The sequence below is a fragment of the Pseudorca crassidens genome, chromosome 2, assembly GCF_039906515.1.
Source record: "Pseudorca crassidens isolate mPseCra1 chromosome 2, mPseCra1.hap1, whole genome shotgun sequence".
NCBI lineage: Eukaryota > Metazoa > Chordata > Mammalia > Artiodactyla > Delphinidae > Pseudorca > Pseudorca crassidens.
Window position 1 is genome coordinate 74,857,218 of NC_090297.1, and position 22,370 is coordinate 74,879,587.

The window sequence follows — 22,370 nt, forward strand, 5'->3', positions numbered from 1 at the left end:
GATCCCCCTCCCCTTTTTCGCATATATTAGTTTTTAAAAAGTGACTTGAGTCATAATGAAGGTGTTCAAAAAGCAGACACAAAGACAAAAGTCCATTCAAACAGCCTTGGCAGGGTGAGGAAGAGTTTGTCCAATTGTGGAGTTCCTGGGTTGGGGCAAGGGAGAAGGGCATGCCTTGCTACGTCTTGACAAATGGAGATGCCACTGACATGGAGACAATCCCAAGCATATTTTACATGCTTATTTCTGAAGGCCCTTCAAGGGGCTGAGAAACTAGAACGCCAGGTTGTGGGAGGATATAGACTTTTTTTCTCATTGTTTTCTAATGTAGGTTAGTTAGAACATCTAGAATACTGAAAGACCTCTTGTTTTCTATTCAAGGTAGACGAATGACAGTTATAGTCACTTAGGTCTAGAAGGACTTCAGAAATCACCTAATCCAGCATCTTCATTTTCCAGATCAGAAAACAGAGCCCCAGATAGATCCAGTAATTTAATCAAGGTTAGCACAAGCTCTCACTGTTTTGCCAACCTCTACTGTGTGTATTGGAGAAGAGTGAGGGTGGGGAAGACAGCATTCCAACAGGTCTGTGAACCTCTCAAAATGTAAGCCAGACAAAAAGTGTATGTAGCGTACTTCCCTGGCAGATTTCAATCTACATGAATTAACTTGAAGATTTAAAAATGTTAAAATTATAATCGTTACCCAGCCCTCTAAAAGTGTTCAGGTGTGAATACTTTGGAGAACGGTTTTCTGTTTTCTCAGGGGTGCTGGAGCCTATGAGGGGCTAGATGACTGCTGACAACATGGAGTGGCGGGGCGGGGGAATTGGAGCCACACGCTGAGAGGCCTCTCCTGGCAAGTGTCACCAGCTTGCCTCGATGAGCCACCCTCGTTGTTTGCAGCAGACCACCTTTCAATTCCTTTGGCAGCTGAAGTCTATACTTTTCAGTGATGGTGCAGTCTGATGGCAATTGTCCACAAAACCAAGGTTAGCCAGCACTGAACCTCCTTGGCTTCCCCCAAACGCTCTAAGCCTCAAAGCCCCAGAGATAGTTTGATGAATGAGCCCACACCCTTGGAGCTTAATAGGACTGCTATCACCACTCCACAAGGATGCCTACCATTTATTGAGCACTTACTGTATACAGTGCTCAAGACCTGTTATCTTGTTTCCTCTCCACATCAGCAATGTGAGGTAGAGGTAATGGCTCCCTGATTCAGAGATGAGGAAAGAAGTTAGCCAAGGCTTAGTAACTCACCCAAGTAACTCACACGGCTAGTAAGTGGCAGAACTGGTTAAATTCTTGACTCTCAGACTCCAAAACCTCTGCCTCCTGGGTCAGAGCCCATGCAGGTAGAACAGCAACCATGCACCCACGTTCCAGATTTCAAGCTATTGTCAAAAAGCCCTCTTAGTTCTAATTTGTTTGGATTCCTGTCCTCTGAAACTTCATGTTTGTCATGCATACATATGACTTCCTTAGATTTCTCTGCAAATTTCTACCAAATAAAACCATATGCACTTCCATAGCAACACTGCAACACAAATATGGTGTGTAATCTTTGCCCACTGAAGTACACAGCTTGAAAAGTTAAAAAAAAACAACAATTACATCTGTGTACAGTTGAACTGAGCCCCATGGCAACAAATACAAACACAAACTAGGGTTCTTCTCTTTAAGACTTTTCTTCTCTTTGCAGGAAATAATGTTAGAACATCAGAAACTGGGTTGTAACACTTGTGACTAAGCAGGGCCCCAGTTCGGTGACCGATGAGCCGCCAGGGCGGGGCAGGCCCTCCCGCGGGACAATGGCCCCTGCCGGCCGCGCGCGCGTCAGACCCGGCCCAGGAGCCCAGGCCACCGGCGCTTGACGTACGCGGAGCCCCCGGGGCAGTGGCCCGGGCCTCGTGGAACCCGAGAGCCGCTTGCGCGACGGAGCCGGGTCAGCTCCACGCTGGAGGCTGGGCGCGACCTGACCCGCAGGAGCGCGGGTGGCGGTAGGGGAGGGACCGGGGATGCGGGGACGTCCTTTCCTGCAGTCACCGCGCGCTGCCTCCGCACCCCATTCATCCTCCCCACGACCGTCCCAGGGCGGTGTTGCTTTCAGCCACTTTTCCAAACGAAATCCTCCAGCCTCACGGAGGAGAGCAACTTGCCCAAGCAGACTCCGCTGGAAAGGAGTGGGGCAGGGATTTGAATCCAGGACTTTTTTTTTTTCTTCCCGCCCTATTTCGCGTGGCTCCCGAATCCTAGGGCGCCAAGGAAGGTAATTTGCGCCCCTTCGCGCCCCGGGTTGTGATTCTTCTGCGAGCAGCCGCCGGGTGCACCTCCTGGGGAGCTCTGTGGGTGGAAGCATCGGCTGCGCTGAGTGACGCAGGTAAAGGCGGGTCTGTCTGTCTGAGGTCCCTGCTTCTCTTCTCTTATTCTCCCTCCTCCCAGTGCCCCAGCTGTTTAAGACTTTCTACGTCTTGACAAATGGAGATGCCACCGACATGAAGACAACCCCAAGCAAACTCTAGCCAACTGGGGTTGTGCAGTGATTTGCTCACGGTTCCCCAGGGAAGGGTCCAGCACTCACCAGCTGACGGGGGTCGGGGGTGGATTTCACTGAGTAAACGCTGTTCTCTGTGTTTCACATTCATGAACCAGAGAAACTTGTTAGGATCAGCTGCTAAAACCTGAACGCTCCTTGGCTGCTTCCTCACTGGACTTGTGCTGAGGTATCCAATTGACTACTGAGGGGAGGGGGGGTGGGTAGGTTGAGGGACATCCAAGTGGTGATAACAAGAAAACCTCCCATTTCTGGAATACTTACTAGGTGACAGGTGCTCTGAGAAGCTCTTGATAACATTTCATCCTCACAAATCCGGGGAGGCAGATAGTATTATTTATCGTCATTTAACATAGGAGAGTTCCAGAGCTCTAAGGGGTCGTCTGTTCTGTCCAAGATCCTGCAGTGGCAGAGCCGGTTCTGCCCAGGGCTTCGGACTCCAGAGCCTGACCAGGGGTGATTTCCCCATAGAAGGGGGTGGAGGCCACTCAACAAAGACACACACAAGATTGTGCCACGAGAGACCACATTATTCCTCAGACTCAGGCGGACTTGAACCAGCTTTACAATATGGTGGGGGCGGGGAGGGGGAGAGGGGTAGGAACATCCCCGCTTCTTGTCCAGATCCAAAGAGGGGATCCAAGGTTCAGTCAGGAAGGCTCTTTTTTTAATCAACTGTTTTTTGTTTTCAGAACTAAAGTGGAAACGACCCAGTGAGGAAGGAAAATGAGCACGGCCTGCACTGGTCCCACAATTAAAACATATACGCTGGCCAAAGGTACATCACTCCTCCACCCATCTTCAGAGAGAGAAGGGCCCTTTTTGACCTGGAAGTCTACTAAAGCATTCCACTGGGGAATTCTCTGCCCCTTCTGGAGAGACACTGTGAGAAACCCTTGTTCTTTAGAACGCAGCCGCACAAAGGGTTTTGTGCAAATACCAAGCCATGATTCTATCTATAAATGCAAAGAAGCATTAGGGATGATATGTGAACAAAAGCTGGACAGAGGATGCATGCCCAGATGCTGTCTTGGCCAGGTTGCAATTTGAATGATCTAATGCTTTCTGGCTCCTTCTTGCTTTGCTTTTCCAATTTGGTTTGAATATTTGCATTGCTGTATTATTTTTCCCTGTACAACTGCTGTTGTCTGTACACAATTAGGTCATTTTCATAGTTGGGTGAGGAGATATGGCAGACTCAAGATGAGCTGCAGCTGGTAGCTGGTTCCCTCCTGGGATGTGTATTTAGATCCCCATCCCTTTGGTCCCAAAGACACTACCTGCACCCAGCATCTAAACGTTTTAATGTAAGTCATCCAACCAAGTGGAAAGAACCACGACATCCACTGTAATGGATGGGTAAGCACATCTTGTTTCTATAAGTTGTGGGTTGATTTGCTGATCTAATCATACTGTTCCTTGGGCCAAATCTAACCCTGTATTGCTATGCTCCAGACAAAAGAAAGGACTGTTTCCTGGCGGCCTGTGGCTTCTTGGTCTGTGGAAGGTCTGCTGAGGTAGACCCTGGGCAAGGGAGAAGGAAAGGACATTAACAGGGTGAGGAGGAAGGACCAGCTGCCCCCAGAGGTGAACCCAGAAATGCATGTAGATGCTCAGGCCATTACAGAGGCTGGACTTTGAACTAGGACTCTGAAGAGTGAGAGAAAGGGGATCCCAAAGGAACGGAGGCTTATTTGGCAGATGAAAGTTGATCAGGGCCATATTCACAAAGTGTTCTGCAATCCCTCAGTGGTGTAAACTCTCACTGATAACACGCTGCACTGATAGAGCTTTCTCAACTCACAGGAGTTTGTGGCCCGTTGGGCAAGGCCAGGGCTAAAGTTTATGTCCGTGCTACCTTTGAAATAAGGTTGGGCTAAACAAATGGAAAGGACAGTCTGTGATTATGGTCACTGGGGAAGCCCCCTGACTCTTAAAGTGCTTCATAATCAGACATGACTGTACCCAGCTTACTGAATGGACGGGACAATCTCTCTGGTTTAGCCTTCTCACTGTTTTCTGCTTGTTTCCTCTCTCTGTACCTTAGATCTGAATCTGTGACACTGGCCTTGTTTCTCCTCTCTTCTTTCTTCTTTTTATCTAAACCACGCATTCACCACTCATTTACTAGATATTTGATCACCTTCGATGTGTCAGACATGTGCTAGATGCTGCGGTTACAAGTGAGTAAGGAGCCTCTGCTCTCACGGAGTCTGCGGTCTAATGAGGGACACCCCCCATGAAGTGTGATGGGTGTCATGTGAAGGGAAACCCACACTCAGGTGCTGAGTGATGGCTGAATGATGAGGCAGCCAACTCTGAGAGATGGGACACCTTACCCAAGCTCTCATAGAGGGCCAATGACAGGGCTGGAGCTAAAGAGCTCATTCGGGAGTAGAAGCCTGGCCTCTTGCCACCACCTCCTTCCAGAGCCACACTCAGAATCTTCTCCTCTGGTTCTTTCTCATCCAGTTGCACGTGCGTCATACTCACCCTTTTCCCAAGACTGAGCTATTCCCGCCTCAGTAAAATTCACATTTGTCACTAAAGCCAGATGTCCATTCCATCTCTAAGAACTGACGTGCTGATAACTTGAGCTGATAGACATAAAAGTACTTTGAGAACTAAACCACAACACAAACCGAAGTACCAAAACTACTATCTAACGTATTAATTCAATCAATGAATCAGTCAAGGGATCAATCATCAATCAATACTAGGTTCTGTGGGGGTGGGACATGTCTTCATGTACAGTATGGTCCCATCCCTAAAGGAATTTGTGGATAAGTTGGTGGTAGAGGGTTAAAGAGGGAAGAAAGTCGGCATTTATTGAGTGCTTATTGTGTAGTATGCACTGTGCTACCTGCTTTTCCTTACAGTATTTCAGATAATCCTCACAACAATCTAGGAGGTCAGAATGATTTTTCTTAAGGTATGGATGGAATGCCCTCGCCCAATCCCTGTCTGTTCAAGCACAATGTAGCATAATAGCTAAAAGCCTTGGCACAGTACTCAAAACTCCTTGAATTCGTATCCAGGCAGTATCAATTACTTTCTGTATGACTGAGCATATTACTCAAATTCTCTGTGCTTCAGGTATAAAGTTGGGGTGATAAGAATGGTGGCAATTTTATGCTTTGTTGTAAGGATAAGGTGACCATACATGGGAAGTACTTCCCATAGTGCCCTGGTCCAGAGTAAGCACTAGATAAAAATTAGGTATTCTTATTATTATCCAGCTCCAATCCCCCTTTTTTTTTTTTTTTTTGCGGTACGCGGACCTCTCACTGCTGTGGCCTCTCCCATTGTGCAGCACAAGCTCCGGACATGCAGGCTCAGCAGCCATGGCTCACGGGCCTAGCCGCTCCGCGGCATGTGGGATCTTCCCGGACCAGGGCACGAACCCGTGTCCCCTGCATCGGCAGGCGGACTCTCAAGCACTGCGCCACCAGGGAAACCCTCCAATCCCTTTTTATCTGCAAAGCCTTCCCAGATCCCTCATCAGAATTGATCTCTTTTACTTCTGTATCCTCACATCACTGTGGGCATGCCTCAGCACATTCTTACGTGTACCTGGTTATTAGTGTCTGGCACGGAAAAACACATTCAATAAATGAGGATAGTTGGATGAATGGATGTTTCTGTCTCCTAGAACTCTATCCCATGCTCATAGAAGGCAGGTAGTATTGTGTTTCTTGCTATAAGGCAGACTAAACACCCGGATAGCCTAAATAAAATACAATTAATATACTTCGAATGCCTGGCCAAACTCTCATGTGAATTAGGGAAATCCTCATGGACACACACACACACATACACACACATAAAGAGGGGCTGGAATTTAGAGTGGTAAACTGCCACTGAAACTCTGCTACTCTGGGAAGTCTGTCTATCTCAGTGACTTTGGGGTTTGGTTTCAGGGGCTTTACGGAGGACAGGAGACAAGGCTTAGTGCCCTCAAACGACGGTGAGTTGGAACTGAGACTTCTCATGAAAGTGAGACTCACAAGGGATACTACTCAATGAAAGGGTAGACTAGAAAAAAACCCTAACTGCAATGAAGAAAAACAAGAAAATATCTAACTTGGCCTGTGCTCATAAGATGTTAAAATCACAAACTTCCCATCTCACAGGTTTAGGGTTTGAATTTATATTATCTACATGGTCTGGGAACTTCAGCATTCACCAAAGATACAGGTGTGAACAAAACAGACAAAATTCTTGTCTTCATTGAACTTATGTTCTGGATGAAGAAGACAAATAATAAATAAGTGAACACATTAATATTCAAGATATTCTTACACTGTAAGAAATGCTATGAAGGAAGTAAAAGGGTCATTTAACAGAAAGATTGGGAATAGGATATCACTGAAGAAGCGAGAGCTCAATGATAAGAAGTCAAGTGAAGACATTACAAGTGAAGGATACAGCAAGTGCAAAGGCCCTGAGTGAGAAATAACGTGGCATGTTTGAGGAAGAGAAGTCAGTGTGTCTAGAGCTCAGTGAGTGACACAAAAAGCGGTCTGGGATGTGATCTGAGACGTGGGCAGGAGCAATAGGATTTTTTTCCCCCTGAGAGCAGCAGGAAGTCATTGGAAGTTTTTTTTTTTTTTTTTTTTTTGCAGTACGCGGGCCTCTTACTGTTGTGGCCTCTCCCGTTGCGGAGCACAGGCTCCGGACGCGCAGGCTCAGTGGCCATGGCTCACGGGCCCAGCCGCTCCGCGGCATGTGGGATCTTCGCGGACCGGGGCACGAACCCGTGTCCCCTGCATCGGCAGGCGGACTCTCAACCACTGCGCCACCAGGGAAGCCCTATTGGAAGGTTTTAAGCACAAGAGTGATGTGTTCTGTCACCCTGAATACTGGTGTGGTAATAGATTGTAGTGGTATCAAGAAGGGAGAGCAGGGATCCCAGTTAGTGATTTTAGTCATTCAGGCAAGAGATGACAGCAGCTTGGACCAGCTTGCTGGCCATGAGTATGGAGAAAAGTGGAGGGATTTAGATATATTTTGGAAGTAGAAACAGGGTACTTGGAGTAGATATAAAAGGTGAAGGAAAGGGGAGGTGGGATCAAGCATGATTCCTAAGTTTTGGGATTGAGCAGCTGGGTGAACAGCGGTACCATTTTCCAGATGGAGAAGAGTAGAAGAGTAGCCCTGGGCGGGTGTGGGGTGGGAACACGAAGCAGGAGTTCTGTTTTGCACATGTTAAGCTTGAGATTACTGTTAGACATCTAAGCGGATAGATGTATATGAGAATAGGGAGGAGCTCAGGAAAACGAGCCCCAAGCCAAGGGATGTTCCTATTTTGAGGCTTATGTTTCCTTCAGGATCTTCCTATAATGTAGGCTTGGACAGGGGTACATGTAGGGGACTGACCGCTTCTAGCTACACACTCTGTGGGAACAGGGTCGATGTAGCTCTGGAGTTCAGGAGACTCTTCCTGGCCCATTGCCCAACTCAGCAGTGGAGCCTCCAGTCTTCCAGGCCCACCTAACCCTCATGCTTTGGTAGCTGCTGTAGTTTTAAGCCAATGTGCTTTTTGAGGGAATGCCAAAAGACTGAGTACAGAAACAACTCAGTGACAAACTCAGGCGGTTCTTATGTGGGGAAGGGTGGAGAAGTCATCATATAATCTGGCTCCCACCAGCTCCCGCCCACTACCTCAGAGCATTATATCTCAGGGATCCAAAGGAGTAGAGTGTCAAGAATATGACGCATCAGAGATACAACGGAAAAGGAGAACCCAGCACGAGGTAATGACCAAAAAATGCCATAGCCCATTATATAAGTGAAAGCGAAACCTCTGAGGAACAAATAAACAAAGGGTATCATATTGATATAAAAATACAAGAAGCTCACTCTGTGGTTGCTGACATACATCATTGTGGAAATAAACTCATGTCCAAAGTGACTACAGTTAAACTTGGAACCACATGACAGGAGCTTTAGGAAGTTCCAAAATAATCAAGGATAACTTGAACAAAGTAGCTTTCTTCCCCAGGCTTATGGCTTTGGCAGAAAGGACAAGCATCCCTCTCTGGAGAGGAGGGACCACAATTCAAGGGGACCAAGTGACTCAAGGTAGTTCATATGAAAGAAGGAAACTACCACTGCCTTGGAAAAGGACTGTAAGTTGACTGACATTAGTTAGGATTCAGCTCTCAAACCCATGAGACTGTAGTAGAATACTTTTCTTCTCAGCTACGTATATATTCATACTTGGTAAGAAATTTTTCTCCTTTCATTTCTCAGGAAAACCAAGACTGTCACTTGATCCTGTACCTGATCGTGTCACTCTGCCAACTAGGAAACTCAGCCAAACTGTGGCCCACCCTTAACTTGTAAGTACATAAAACTTTAGGTAATATGTAGCTTGTGTGACCACCTCATTGTTGGCTTAATTTTGTTTTTATACCCTTATTTTTCTTTCCCCCATTTTATGACTTTAAAAAAACCAGTATATTTAACACACCAGGTGTTTTGGAATGAAGTAGAATACAAGAAAATAAATAAACTTTCTGCCCAAACAGGCAGCATGAAAAACAGGTACCTGGTGGTGTTATGATATCTCAATGAACCGAACAGGTTCTAACTGCTGTCTGTTAGACATCAGGTAGACAGGAATCTTGCTGCAGCTATAACACGATGGCACATTAAACGTTCATGAACAAAAGAGAAGGTATTCAAGGTTAGATGGGCAGAGCCAATAAAAACAATCAGCTATGCAATTCCAACTCCTTTAGGGGTTGATTTCCACCCAGCCTGGGAAAGCCTTCCAGGAGGAGCTCCTATGGCCTGTCTAGGTGGTTCTCTTACAGAAACTTGGTTGTACCCTGGGCACGGCTAGTCCCTCAGCTTCCACCTACTGGGATCGACCAGACTCTTGCCCAGACAAGTGGGTCAGAACCCACCCTTGACCTCTGGAAAGGTTACTCTGCCTGCGATCTGATTATTCACATTTTAGTAGTTTTATTCCTTTTTTCTGTTTTTAAAAAATTACAAAAGTAATACAAAGGCAATAAAAATTCAAATGATACCAAAATATGTAAAATATAAAATCAAACCTCCCCTTCTTTTCCTCTCTTCTCCCATTCCAACGCTCCTCCCCATTCATCAAAAGTAACCACCAATAACTATGGTATGAATATGTCTGGATCTTTTCTATACACATTCAGACATATTTACGTACACATACATGTGCTTCTAAAGTCTGTGTATAGCTTTATTTTTTTAAAAATAATTTTTCTATTCACATTACTCTGTAACTTGCTTTTTGTAGTCAGTAAAACATTGTGGACTCTACTTCTGTTACAGACGTATCAACCACATTCTTTATAATGGCTACTGAATGAATCATGAAACTATACCATAACGTATTCAGCCTATTAAGGGACATTTAGGTTGTTTCCAATATTTTGGTAGGACAAATTAATGTTGCATCGAACATTCTTACACCTGTAACCTTTTACTTTTTTTATTCCTAAGAGCAGAACCGCTGGGTCAAAGGGTATGCATATGTATTGAATTTTGATTGGCACTGCCAAACTGCCTTCCAGAAAGACTGACCAATTTACACTTCTACTAACTATGAAAGGGTGGCCTGTTTACATTCTCATCAACAATGGATATTGCCGGGGTTTTTTGTTATTTTTTTTTAAATTTTGGCAGAACTGATTGGCAAGAGCATGGTAATTATTTTAATTTGTATTTTCCTGATCAGTAGTAAGTGTGATCATTTTTAGTCTTTTGCTATGGCTACAATGAAAGACAAACCTGAAGGAGTGGTTTTGGTTTATTTCTTTTAGATACAGATGACCAATCCAAACAGTGATATTTTCCGCTACTGATCGCTAAGAAGATCCATGTTGGAATGTTATACATTTCCATGTTAGGAAAGTCAGTCGTAATTGAACTCCCGCGGTCAAATTGCACATGATGTTTATTCTGGGATTCACATAATGGCTTTGGCCCAAAACAATTAGAAGATGTCAGAACTATATTCTGATAATATTCCCTTGTATCAACATTATCATACTAGCATTTACAAGTAACAGAAACAACTCTGACCAAGTTATGGATAATAAGTTCATTCTACAATGGTTGGGAGCCCATGATTGGGCTAATTAATGGGATGACTGGCCCCCAGGAACCACCATGGTGGTCTCATAGCAGGCATGGTATGGCTGGGAGGTCACCTCCACACAGCAAATGTTTTAAGTTTCTTGATCTCTGTGCTCAAGAATCTACTTCTAGGGAGAAAGCATCTATTGGCTTAACTTGGGCCCCAGGAGAAGGCAGGCTCTTAATTACAGTCCCAACAGACTGAATCCAACAGGAAGAGATCCTTCTTCAGAAGGAAATTGGGGTATTGTTAGGAAGTGAAGTGGATGCTGGTCAGTCAAAAACAAAACAAAAGAAACAAAATTATCCCCTACACTAATCTTTCCAACTGCCATTTCTTCTCTTTACCTTGTAAACCTTTCAGTTCCCACTGTCATCACAGACAATCTGACAGACAGCATAGCAAGCTGCTCTCACATCCAGAATGGGGACCTCATGGGGCAGAATAACAGAGACCATCTTATTCCTTGCATTTTGTGCTATGCTTGCTCAAGTACTTTCTACTATTCTGGGCCTGGGATCAAAATGCTTAAGTCTTAGAATAAGAACCATTTTCCTGAGAGGTTATAATATTGGCTTTTTCTCACTCTCCATTCTCTTTGGTTATCCTTGAATGCACAGAAATTCTGTGTATTCATTAATTCATTCATTCACCCATGTAACTATTATTTATAGAAAGCAACCTTGTGCTAGACATTGTTCTAGGTGCTGAGGGAACAGCAATGAAATGGAAAGACAAGGTCTCTGTCCTGGTAACAGATGAGGCTGGAAGGAGTAAGCAAGGTTGGAATTTGTACTTTGGATTTTACCTGAAAAGCAATAGAAAGCTATTCCAAGGTTTTGGTCAGGTAAGAAATATGATCAGATTATATTTTAGATACGTTGTTCGAATTGGCATGGAGAGAATGGACGACAAGGCGATAAGAACAGAAGCCAAGAGACTAGTCAGAGGACAAATGTAGTAGCTGGATGAGCAAAGATGTTAACTTGGACTAGTTTGGTGGCCAAAGAGAGAAAGAGATGTGGACAGAATAAAAAGATATTTAGGAGGTAGAATGAACAGGATCCTGTAGGTGGTGGGAGTGTTAGAGAAAAGGAAAGAGTCAAAGATAACTCTGACATTTCTGGCATGAGCAACTGGTTGAATAGTGACAACAATGGGTAACCCAAGAGGAGCTGGTTAGGGACAAGTGGAGTAAAGGATGAACTAGCTGTGGGTCACACTGAGTACATGTGTGACTGTCGTGTCAGGTAAGCAGTTAGGTCGGGTCTGAAGGTCAGGAGAGAGATTCAGAATGTGGAGTTATTGGTGGTCACTAAGCCAAGGAGTTAGAAGACAGTGTCCAAGGAGAGGATGTAGACTGAACAGATGGGTCACCAACGTTGAACTCATACCTTCAATGAAGGAACTCTGGAATAGTTTGCGTCAGGAACTGTAACTTCTATATTCTGTGGAGCCCCACCTTAATTCTTCTCTGCTACAGTTGTCTACAGTCTCCAATACCAGCCGGCCCCTTCATTTAAGGAGGTTAATAACTTAAGCAACATTAATGGTGGACCCACCATTTGGCCCAGACCATAGAAAGATTCTCAGCTAGTTCTGTTCAGTTCCGTCTTGTTTGGAGGGAGACGTGTTCCTCGTCATGCCCACATCCTCACACAAATTGTCCAGGTAAGTCTCTCACCTTTGGTTCAAGGGCTTCCAGGTTTCCGGGGCCACTGGACACAGGGCTACACAGGCTATGGGTTGGTGTTGGTGGGATGCTGGGGTCTACCCTTGAGGATATCCCAGCCCCGAGTCCCTTCTACTCTGTTCCTTGGTCTTCATGGCAAATTTGAGGATCCTCTTCCCTTCAGACAGTCCTCTCTGGTGCCACTTGCCCCACTCATCTCCCTTCCTCACACCAGGGTTAGGATATCTAGTCATATGGAAAGACTGTACATTCAGTGGATCCTTTGGGTCTTTGTTTCTGTTTCCATCTGAAGTGCCCTTAGGTACCACGGAGAGAGAAGAAGGGGAAGGAAATACACAGGAAGCCCATTAATTGTCTGAGAACGCTGCCACACTTTCAGATGACAGGTTCACCTACAAATGTTTCAGGAATCAGCTAAGCTTCTGAAGTTCTTAATACTGCCAGGAGTAACTCAGAAGGCTGGGAGTACGGGTGGAAACATCAGGCACACAAGCTGTTGAAAACCACAGTTTTGGTAAATATATGCACCGTTGTAAAAAACGTATTTGCAAAAATCTAGGTGTTTCCAGTCCAGCCCTCCCTATTAATCAAAGGATTTTCTTGAGCTCCATGGCCCGGCCTGCGATCCCAGCTCTGACCACTGCTGCCCATGCAAGTCTCAATGAATTCCTCTCAGAGCCGCCAGACTCCCTTGGCTGGCGACTTGTTCCTCTTGGGACAGTGTTTGCCTGAGCTGAGCAGCCGGGCCCCCAGCTGTGCAGGGCCCTCTCTCCGGTAAGAGGAAACCCTTTCAGCTTAGTCCATTAACACAAACATTCAAAAGCAAACATTCAAAAGCCACAGATCGTGTTCACATAAATAAAATAGGATTGAGAAAAGCTTCACCCCCAGAAACCAAAGGGGTGTTTTAAAAAACTGCCCCTCTGCCGTCCAAGTAGGCAGGCAGCAAAGCCACAGCGATTCCAAAGGCTTGTGTGCTTGGTAGAGCTGGGTGGCTGAGGCCACAGGCCTTTGAAGAGGAAATGCCATCCCTGGGACAGGCAGGCAGCCAGCCCGAGTCTTGAAAGGACCCGAGAGAAGCAGAAAGCAGTGAAAGGGAAGGGGGAGCACAGCTGGGAAGTGAAAAATGGGAGGAAGGTGCAGGGAAAATAAATGGGGAGATTCTTCCCAACTGTGCTCCCCACACCCAGACCAAAGAGTCACTAGACAGAGCAATTCACTGTGCCCCTGAGACGGAGCGGAGGCGTGGAGAGTCCTGGTCAGCGGGCACAGCTCAGAGTGACTAAGGCTCCGAGGAGGGGTGTGTGTCCTCGCCGAGGGGTGGAGATGGGTGGTGGTGTCTGGGCTGAGAGATGCCTTTAGTTTGAAAGCTTCGGAGGAAATTAACTTTACAAGGTGCCTCCCTGTCTCCCAGAGTTATTAAAAGAAAGGAGGGAGCAAAGAAGAAATGGAAAAATGGTAATACCTCAGGAAGGGCTGAGTGATCCCAAATGAAGGAAATGGGAGGCAGATTAAGTGATGAATGTGCAACCTCCCCTCAGGGAGGAAGAGCTCCGAGTGTGACCTTGTGCAAATGGGGAAAAACACACACACACACACACACACACACAGCACAACAACCAGTGTGGCCAAGGACAAAACACACAGAAACACATACAACCTCTGAATATCTAGGATGAATGACTAATTAAATATCCTAAGAACTTCCACGTAAAAAGTCTGTTGGTACTTCTGTCTCAATAGGGCTGAACGCTTTAGCACTGAACGCTAAAGGAATGGCAGCGAGTAAGAGACGTGCTGTAAATCATGGGGTCCCGGGAAGGTACAAATCTGGGAGCCTTTGCGAGTCCTAACAATGGGGGCCATAGATGGATATCTAGACATCAATTGCTCTTTTGGTGACGAAGAGAAAAAAAAAGCACTAGATCTAAACACTCTGCAAAAAAAAAAAAAAAAGCAAAGTCCACTGAAGTAATCCATTTCACAGGGTAGGAAGCCAGGTGTCTTCCTATTTGTTAAAAATCTCGGATTTAAATTTTTAAAACCCTCCTGCCTGACAATAATCCTCAGATCAGATGAGGCCACCCTCGCCCAACTCTGGCAAGCCCTGTCAGTGTTTGAAAGCACCATCCCTAGAAGCTTGTGCCTGCCCAGACACGTGCACCACAACTGCCTTACATTCAAAGTTGTGTTCAGGTGGGACAGCAAATCGCAGGGTTGGGAAAAATACAGCGGGAGACAAACAGCCCACTTACGGCACCTCTTTGGTCTCTTCACTTCTAAGCCCTCTGGTCCCCTAAGCCCCTTTGGATGGCAAAGCTAGGACCTTAATGCCTCTGGAGGTGACTCAGAGTGAGTGGCCTCCTAGTGGAGGGGCACCTTTGTGCTTCCAGACAGTGCTGAGTTTGCCTGGTGGTGCAGGAAACATCTCCAGCTGGTTTCTGCTGGCTCCTTCATCAAAGCTGCTCTCTGAACTTCTCTACAGGGGAAGCCCTTGGAGGCTTAGAGTTTTCTTTACCAATTTAACAGAGTATCCTGACTGAATTACTTCAGGACAGACGGTGACCAACCAAAGTACACGAGGTCATGATGGACAGCTCCAGTCTCCATGGGCTAATTTTTATTTTCAACTTTCTCATTATTTTGTGTGTGTATCAATAGACTTACAAACGATCAGCCACAGCATATTGAGTGTTTACCACGTGCTAGATGCTTTATATATACTACTTTATGTAATTTTTAGGCTGAGACAGGCACCATATTATTTCCTGGGTTAACTGAGGTTCGGAGAGGATGTACAGCTTGCAAGAGGATATATGACTAGAAAATCATGGTCAGGATTTGAACTCAGTTCTATTTCACTCACAAACATGTTCCTTCAGTCCGTATACTGGATTGGCTCCTGGGACCAAAGACGGATTTATTTCTCCAGCAGGGAGAAATTGGTAAGAAATCCCATGCTGAGCTGAACCTTTTACTAGTATAACTCGATGCTCTGCCTCTGACATCGACCAGCAGGAACATTAGAGAGGCAAGGTTAGGACACTGTATTTAAAAAGTTGAATAATTTCCTAAATATCTCCTAATCTCTCATTGACATATGTTGAGCCCATTAATATTTTCAGTCTACATCAATCTCTTGAATACTAGGTTCCATATGTTTATTATTTTCTACATTTATTACATTTTTTTTTTTAAACATCTTTATTGGAGCATAATTGCTTTACAATGGTATGTTAGTTTCAGCTTCACAACAAAATGAATCAGTTATATATATACATATGTTCCCATATCTCTTCCCGCTTGCGTCACCCTCCCTCCCACCCTCCCTATCCCACCCCTCCAGGCGGTCACACAGCACCGAGCTGATCTCCCTGTGCTATGCGGCTGCTTCCCACTAGCTATCTACCTTACGTTTGGTAGTGTATACATGTCCATGCCTCTTTATTGCTTTGTCACCGTTTACCCTTCCCCCTCCCCATAGCCTCAAGCCCATTCTCTAGTAAGTCTGTGTCTTTATTCCTGTTTCACCTCTAGGATTTTCATGACATTTTTTTTTTCTTAAATTCCATATATATGTGTTAGCATACGGTATTTGTCTCTCTCTTTCTGACTTACTTCACTCTGTATGACAGACTCTAGGTCTATCCACCTCATTACAAATAGCTCAATTTCGTCTCTTTTTATGGCTGAGTAATATTCCATTGTATATATGTGCCACATCTTCTTTATCCATTCATCCGATGATGGACACTTAGGTTGTTTCCATCTCTGGGCTATTGTAAATAGAGCTGCAATGAACATTTTGGTACATGACTCTTTTTGAATTATGGTTTTCTCAGGGTATATGCCCAGTAGTGGGATTGCTGGGTCATATGGTAGTTCTATTTGTAGTTTTTTAAGGAACCTCCATACTGTTCTCCACAGTGGCTGTATCAATTTACATTCCCACCAACAGTGTAAGAGGGTTCCCTTTTCTCCACACCCTCTCCAGCATTTATTGTTTCTAGATTTTTTGATGATGGCCATTCTGACTGGTGTGAGATGATATCTCATTGTAGTTTTGATTTGCATTTCTCTAATGATTAGTGATGTTGAGCATTCTTTCATGTGTTTGTTGGCACTCTGTATATCTTCTTTGGAGAAATGTCTATTTAGGTCTTCTGCCCATTTTTGGATTGGGTTGTTTGTTCTTTTGTTATTAAGCTGCATGAGCTGCTTATAAATTTTGGAGATTAATCCTTTGTCAGTTGCTTCATTTGCAAATATTTTCTCCCATTCTGAGGGTTGTCTTTTGGTCTTCTTTATGGTTTCCTTTGCTGCGCAAAAGCTTTTAAGTTTCATTAGGTCCCATTTGTTTATTTTTGTTTTTATTTCCATTTCTCTAGGAGGTGGGTCAAAAAGGATCTTGCTGTGATTTATGTCATAGAGTGTTCTGCCTATGTTTTCCTCTAAGAGTTTGATAGTTTCTGGCCTTACATTTAGGTCTTTAATCCATTTTGAGCTTATTTTTGTGTATGGTGTTAGGGAGTGATCTAATCTCATACTTCTACATGTAACTGTCCAGTTTTCCCAGCACCACTTATTGAATAGGCTGTCCTTTCTCCACTGTACATTTCTGCCTCCTTTGTCAAAGATAAGGTGACCATATGTGCGTGGGTTTATCTCTGGGCTTTCTATCCTGTTCCATTGATCTATATTTCTGTTTTTGTGCCAGTACCATACTGTCTTGATTACTGTAGCTTTGTAGTATAGTCTGAAGTCAGGAAGCCTGATTCCTCCAGCTCCATTTTTCGTTCTCAAAATTGCTTTGGCTATTCGGGGTCTTTTGTGTTTCCATACAAATTGTGAGATTTTTTGTTCTAGTTCTGTGAAAAATGCCAGTGGTAGTTTCATAGGGATTGCATTGAATCTGTAGATTGCTTTGGGTAGTAGAGTCATTTTCACAATGTTGATTCTTCCAATCCAAGAACATGGTATATCTCTCCATCTATTTGTATCATTTTTAATTTCTTTCATCAGTGTCTTATAATTTTCTGCATACAGGTCTTTTGTCTCCTTAGGTAGGTTTATTCCTAGGTATTTTATTCTTTTTGTTGCAATGGTAAATGGGAGTGTTTTCTTGATTTCACTTTCAGATTTTTCATCCTTAGTGTATAGGAATGCCAGAGATTTCTGTGCATTAATTTTGTATCCTGCTACTTTACCAAATTCATTGATTAGCTCTAGTAGTTTTCTGGTAGCATCTTTAGGGTTCTGTATGTATAGTATCATGTCATCTGCAAACAGTGACAGCTTTACTTCTTCTTTTCCGATTTGGATTCCTTTTATTTCCTTTTCTTCTCTGATTGCTGTGGCTAAAACTTCCAAAACTATGTTGAATAAGAGTGGTGAGAGTGGGCAACCTTGTCTTGTTCCTGATCTTATTGGAAATGCTTTCAGTTTTTCACCATTGAGGACGATGTTGGCTGTGGGTTTGTCATATATGGCCTTTATTAGGTTGAGGAAAGTTCCCTCTATGCCTACTTTCTGCAGGGTTTTTATCATAAATGGGTGTTGAATTTTGTCAAAAGCTTTCTCTGCATCTATTGAGATGATCATATGGTTTTTCTCCTTCAATTTGTTAATATGGTGTATCACGTTGATTGATTTGCGTATATTGAAGAATCCTTGCATTCCTGGAATAAACCCCACTTGATCATGGTGTATGATCCGTTTAATGTGCTGTTGGATTCTGTTTGCTAGTATTTTGTTGAGGATCTTTGCATCTATGTTCATCAGTGATATTGGCCTGTAGTTTTCTTTCTTTGTGACATCCTTGTCTGGTTTTGGTATCAGGGTGATGGTGGCCTCGTAGAATGAGTTGAGGAGTGTTCCTCCCTCTGCTATATTTTGGAAGAGTCTGAGAAGGATAGGTGATAGCTCTTCTCTAAATGTTTGATAGAATTCGCCTGTGAAGCCATCTGGTCCTGGGCTTTTGCTTGTTGGAAGATTTTTAATCACAGTTTCAATTTCAGTGCTTGTGATTGGTCTGTTCATATTTTCTATTTCTTCCTGATTCAGTCTTGGCAGGTTGTGCCTTTCTAAGAATTTTTCCATTTCTTCCAGGTTGTCCATTTTATTGGCATAGAGTTGCTTGTAGTAATCTCTCATGATCTTTTGTATTTCTGCAGTGTCAGTCGTTACTTCTCCTTTTTCATTTCTAATTCTATTGATTTGAGTCTTCTCCCTTTTTTTCTTGATGAGTCTGGCTAATGGTTTATCGATTTTGTTTATCCTTTCAAAAAACCAGCTTTTAGTTTTATTGATCTTTGCTATCATTTCCTTCATTTCTTTTTCATTTATTTCTGATCTGATTTTTATGATTTCTTTCCTCCTGCTAACTTTGGGGGTTTTTTGTTCTTCTTTCTCTAATTGCTTTAGGTGCAAGGTTAGGTTGTTTATTCGAGATGTTTCCTGTTTCTTAAGGTAAGATTGTATTGCTATAAACTTCCCTCTTAGAACTGCTTTTGCTGCATCCCATAGATTTTGAGTCGTCGTGTCTCCATTGTCATCTGTTTCTAGGTATTTTTTGATTTCCCCTTTGATTTCTTCAGTGATCACTTCGTTATTAAGTAGTGTATTGTTTAGCCTCCATGTGTTTGTATTTTTTACAGATCTTCTCCTGTGATTGATATCGAGTCTCATAGCGTTGTGGTCGGAAAAGATACTTGATACAATTTCAATTTTCTTAAATTTACCAAGGCTTGATTTGTGACCCAAGATATGATCTATCCTGGAGAATGTTCCATGAGCACTTGAGAAAAATGTGTATTCTGTTGTTTTTGGATGGAATGTCCTATAAATATCAATTAACTCCATCTCATTTAATGTATCATTTAAAGCTTGTGTTTCCTTATTTATTTTCATTTTGGATGATCTGTCCATTGGTGAAAGTGGGGTGTTAAAGTCCCCTACTATGAATGTGTTACTGTCGATTTCCCCTTTTATGGCTGTCAGTATTTGCCTTATGTATTGAGGTGCACCTATGTTGGGTGCATAAATATTTACAATTGTTATATCTTCCTCTTGGATCGATCCCTTGATCATTATGTAGTGTCCTTCTTTGTCTCTTCTAATAGTCTTTGTTTTAAAGTCTATTTTGTCTGATATGAGAATTGCTACTCCAGCTTTCTTTTGGTTTCCATTTGCATGAAATACCTTTTTCCATCCCCTTACTTTCAGTCTGTATGTGTCTCTAGGTCTGAAGTGGGTCTCTTGTAGACAGCAAATATATGCGTCTTGTTTTTGTATCCATTCAGCCAATCTGTGTCTTTTGGTGGGAGCATTTAGTCCATTTACATTAAAGGTAATTATCGATATGTGTGTTCCCATTCCCATTTTCTTAATTGTTTTGGTTTTGTTATTGTAGGTCTTTTCCTTCTTTTGTGTTTCTTGCCTAGAGAAGTTCCTTTAGCAGTTGTTGTAGAGCTGGTTTGGTGGTGCTGAACTCTCTCAGCTTTTGCTTGTCTCTAAAGGTTTTAATTTCTCCATCAAATCTGAATGAGATCCTTGCTGGGTAGAGTAATCTTGGTTGCAGGTTTTTCTCCTTCAACACTTTCAATATGTCCTGCCACTCCCTTCTGGCTTGCAGAGTTTCTGCTGAAAGATCAGCTGTTAACCTTATGGGGATTCCCTTGTGTGTTATTTGTTGTTTTTCCCTTGCTGCTTTTAATATGTTTTCTTTGTATTTAATTTTTGACAGTTTGATTAATATGTGTCTTGGCGTATTTCTCCTTGGATTTATCCTGTATGGGACTCTCTGTGCTTCCTGGACTTGATTAACTATTTCCTTTCCCATATTAGGGAAGTTTTCAACTATAATCTCTTCAAATATTTTCTCAGTCCCTTTCTTTTTCTCTTCTTCTGGAACCCCTATGATTCGAATGTTGGTACGTTTAATGTTGTCCCAGAGGTCTCTGAGACTGTCCTCAGTTCTTTTCATTCTTTTTTCTTTATTCTGCTCTGCAGTAGTTATTTCCACTATTTTATCTTCCAGGTCACTTATCCGTTCTTCTGCCTCAGTTATTCTGCTATTGATCCCATCTAGAGTACTTTTAATTTCATTTATTGTGTTGTTCATCGTTGCTTGTTTCATCTTTAGTTCTTCTAGGTCCTTGTTAACTGATTCTTGCATTTTGTCCATTCTATTGTCCATTCTATCTCCAAGATTTCGGATCAACCTTACTATCATTATTCTGAATTCTTTTTCAGGTAGACTGCCTATTTCCTCTTCATTTGTTAGGTCTGATGGGTTTTTATCTTGCTCCTTCATCTGCGGTGTGTTTTTCTGTCTTTTCATTTTGCTTATCTTACTGTGTTTGGGGTCTCCTTTTTTGCAGGCTGAAGGTTCGTAGTTCCTGTTGTTTTTTGTGTCTGTCCCCAGTGGCTAAGGTTGGTTCAGTGGGTTGTGTAGGCTTCCTGGTGGAGGGTACTAGTGCCTGTGTTCTGGTGGATGAGGCTAGATCTTGTCTTTCTGGTGTGCAGGTCCACGTCTGGTGGTGTGTTTTGGGGTGTCTGTAGACTTATTATGATTTTGGGCCGCCTCTCTGCTAATGGGTGGGGTTGTGTTCCTGTCTTGCTAGTTGTTTGGCATAGGATGTCCAGCACTGTAGCTTGCTGGTCGTTGAGTGAAGCTGGGTGCTGGCGTTGAGATGGAGATCTCTCGGAAATTTTTGCTGTTTGATATTATGTGCAGCTGGGAGGTCTCTTGTGGATCAGTGTCGTGAAGTTGGCTCTCCCACCTCAGAGGCACAGCACTGACTCCTGGCTGCAGCCCCAAGAGCCTTTCATCCACAGGGCTCCTTAATTTGGGATGATTGGTTGTCTATTCAGGTATTCCACAGATGCAGGGTATATCAAGTTGATTGTGGAGCTTTAATCCGCTGCTTCTGAGGCTGCTGGGAGAGATTTCCCTTTCTCTTCTTTGTTCTCACAGCTCCCAGGGGCTCAGCTTTGGATTTAGCCCCGCCTGTGCGTGTAGGTCGCCGGAGGGCGTCTGTTCTTTGCTCAGACAGGACGGGGTTAAAGGAGCCGCTGATTCGGAGGCTCTGGCTCACTCAGGCCCGGGGGTAGGGAGGGGCACGGAGTGTGGGGCGGGCCTGCGGCGGCAGAGGCCGGCGAGACGTTGCAGCCTGAGGCGCGCCTGTGCGTTCCCCCGGGGGAGTTGTCCCTGGATCCCGGGACCCCGGCAGTGGCGGGCCGCACAGGCTCCCCGGAAGGGCGCGTGGCCAGCGACCCGTGTTCGCACACAGGCCTCCCGGTGGCGGCAGCAGCGGCCTTAGCCGCTCTGGGCGGCCCTAGCCACGTCCGTCTCTGGGCTCCGCACCCCCAGCCGCGGCTCGCGCCCGTCTCTGGAGCTCTCTCAAGCAGCGTTCTCAATCCCCTCTCCTCGTGCACCAGGAAACAAAGAGGGACGTAGAAGTCTCTTGCCTCTTCGGCAGTTCCAGACCACCCCCCGGACTCTCTCCCGGCCAGCCGCGGTGCACCAACGCCCCGCAGGCTGTGTTCACGCCGCCAACCTCAGTCCTCTCCCGGCGCTCCGACAAAAGCCGGGGCCTCAGCTCCCAGTCCCGCCCGCCCCGGCGGGCGAGCAGACAAGCCTCTCGGCTGGCAAGTTCTGGTCGGCCCGATCCTCTGCGCTGGAATCTGTCCGCTTTGCCCTCCGCACCCGTGGCTGCGCTCTCCTCCGCGGCTCCCAAGCTCCCCCGCTCCGCCTCCCGAAGTCTCCACCCGCGAAGGGGCTTCCTAGTGTGTGGACACTTTTCCTCCTTCACAGCTCTCTCCCGCTGGTGCAGGACGCGTCCCTATCCTTTTGTCTCTGTTTAGTTTTTTCTTTTGCCCTACCCAGGTACGTGGGGGGTTTCTTGCCTTTTGGGAGGTCTGAGGTCTTCTGCCAGCGTTCAGTAGATGCTCTGTAGGAGTTGTTCCATGCGTAGATGTATTTCTGGTGTATC

General features: G+C 44.6%; 1 long non-coding RNA gene across 7 annotated transcripts in view; it reads left to right on the forward strand.

The window, feature by feature from the left end:
- The first annotated feature begins 1,721 nt into the window (after positions 1 to 1,721).
- LOC137218933 (uncharacterized) overlaps positions 1,722 to 22,370 on the forward strand; it is a 33,366-nt gene continuing 12,717 nt past the window's right edge. Inside the window, exons 1-7 of one of the 7 annotated variants that reach the window (XR_010940931.1) lie at positions 1,732 to 2,383; positions 3,250 to 3,335; positions 8,562 to 8,688; positions 8,813 to 8,901; positions 10,366 to 11,529; positions 12,166 to 12,353; positions 12,668 to 12,926. This is a non-coding gene — a long non-coding RNA (uncharacterized lncRNA). The other 6 variants (XR_010940930.1, XR_010940929.1, XR_010940932.1 and 3 more) reach the window with 6 other exon arrangements.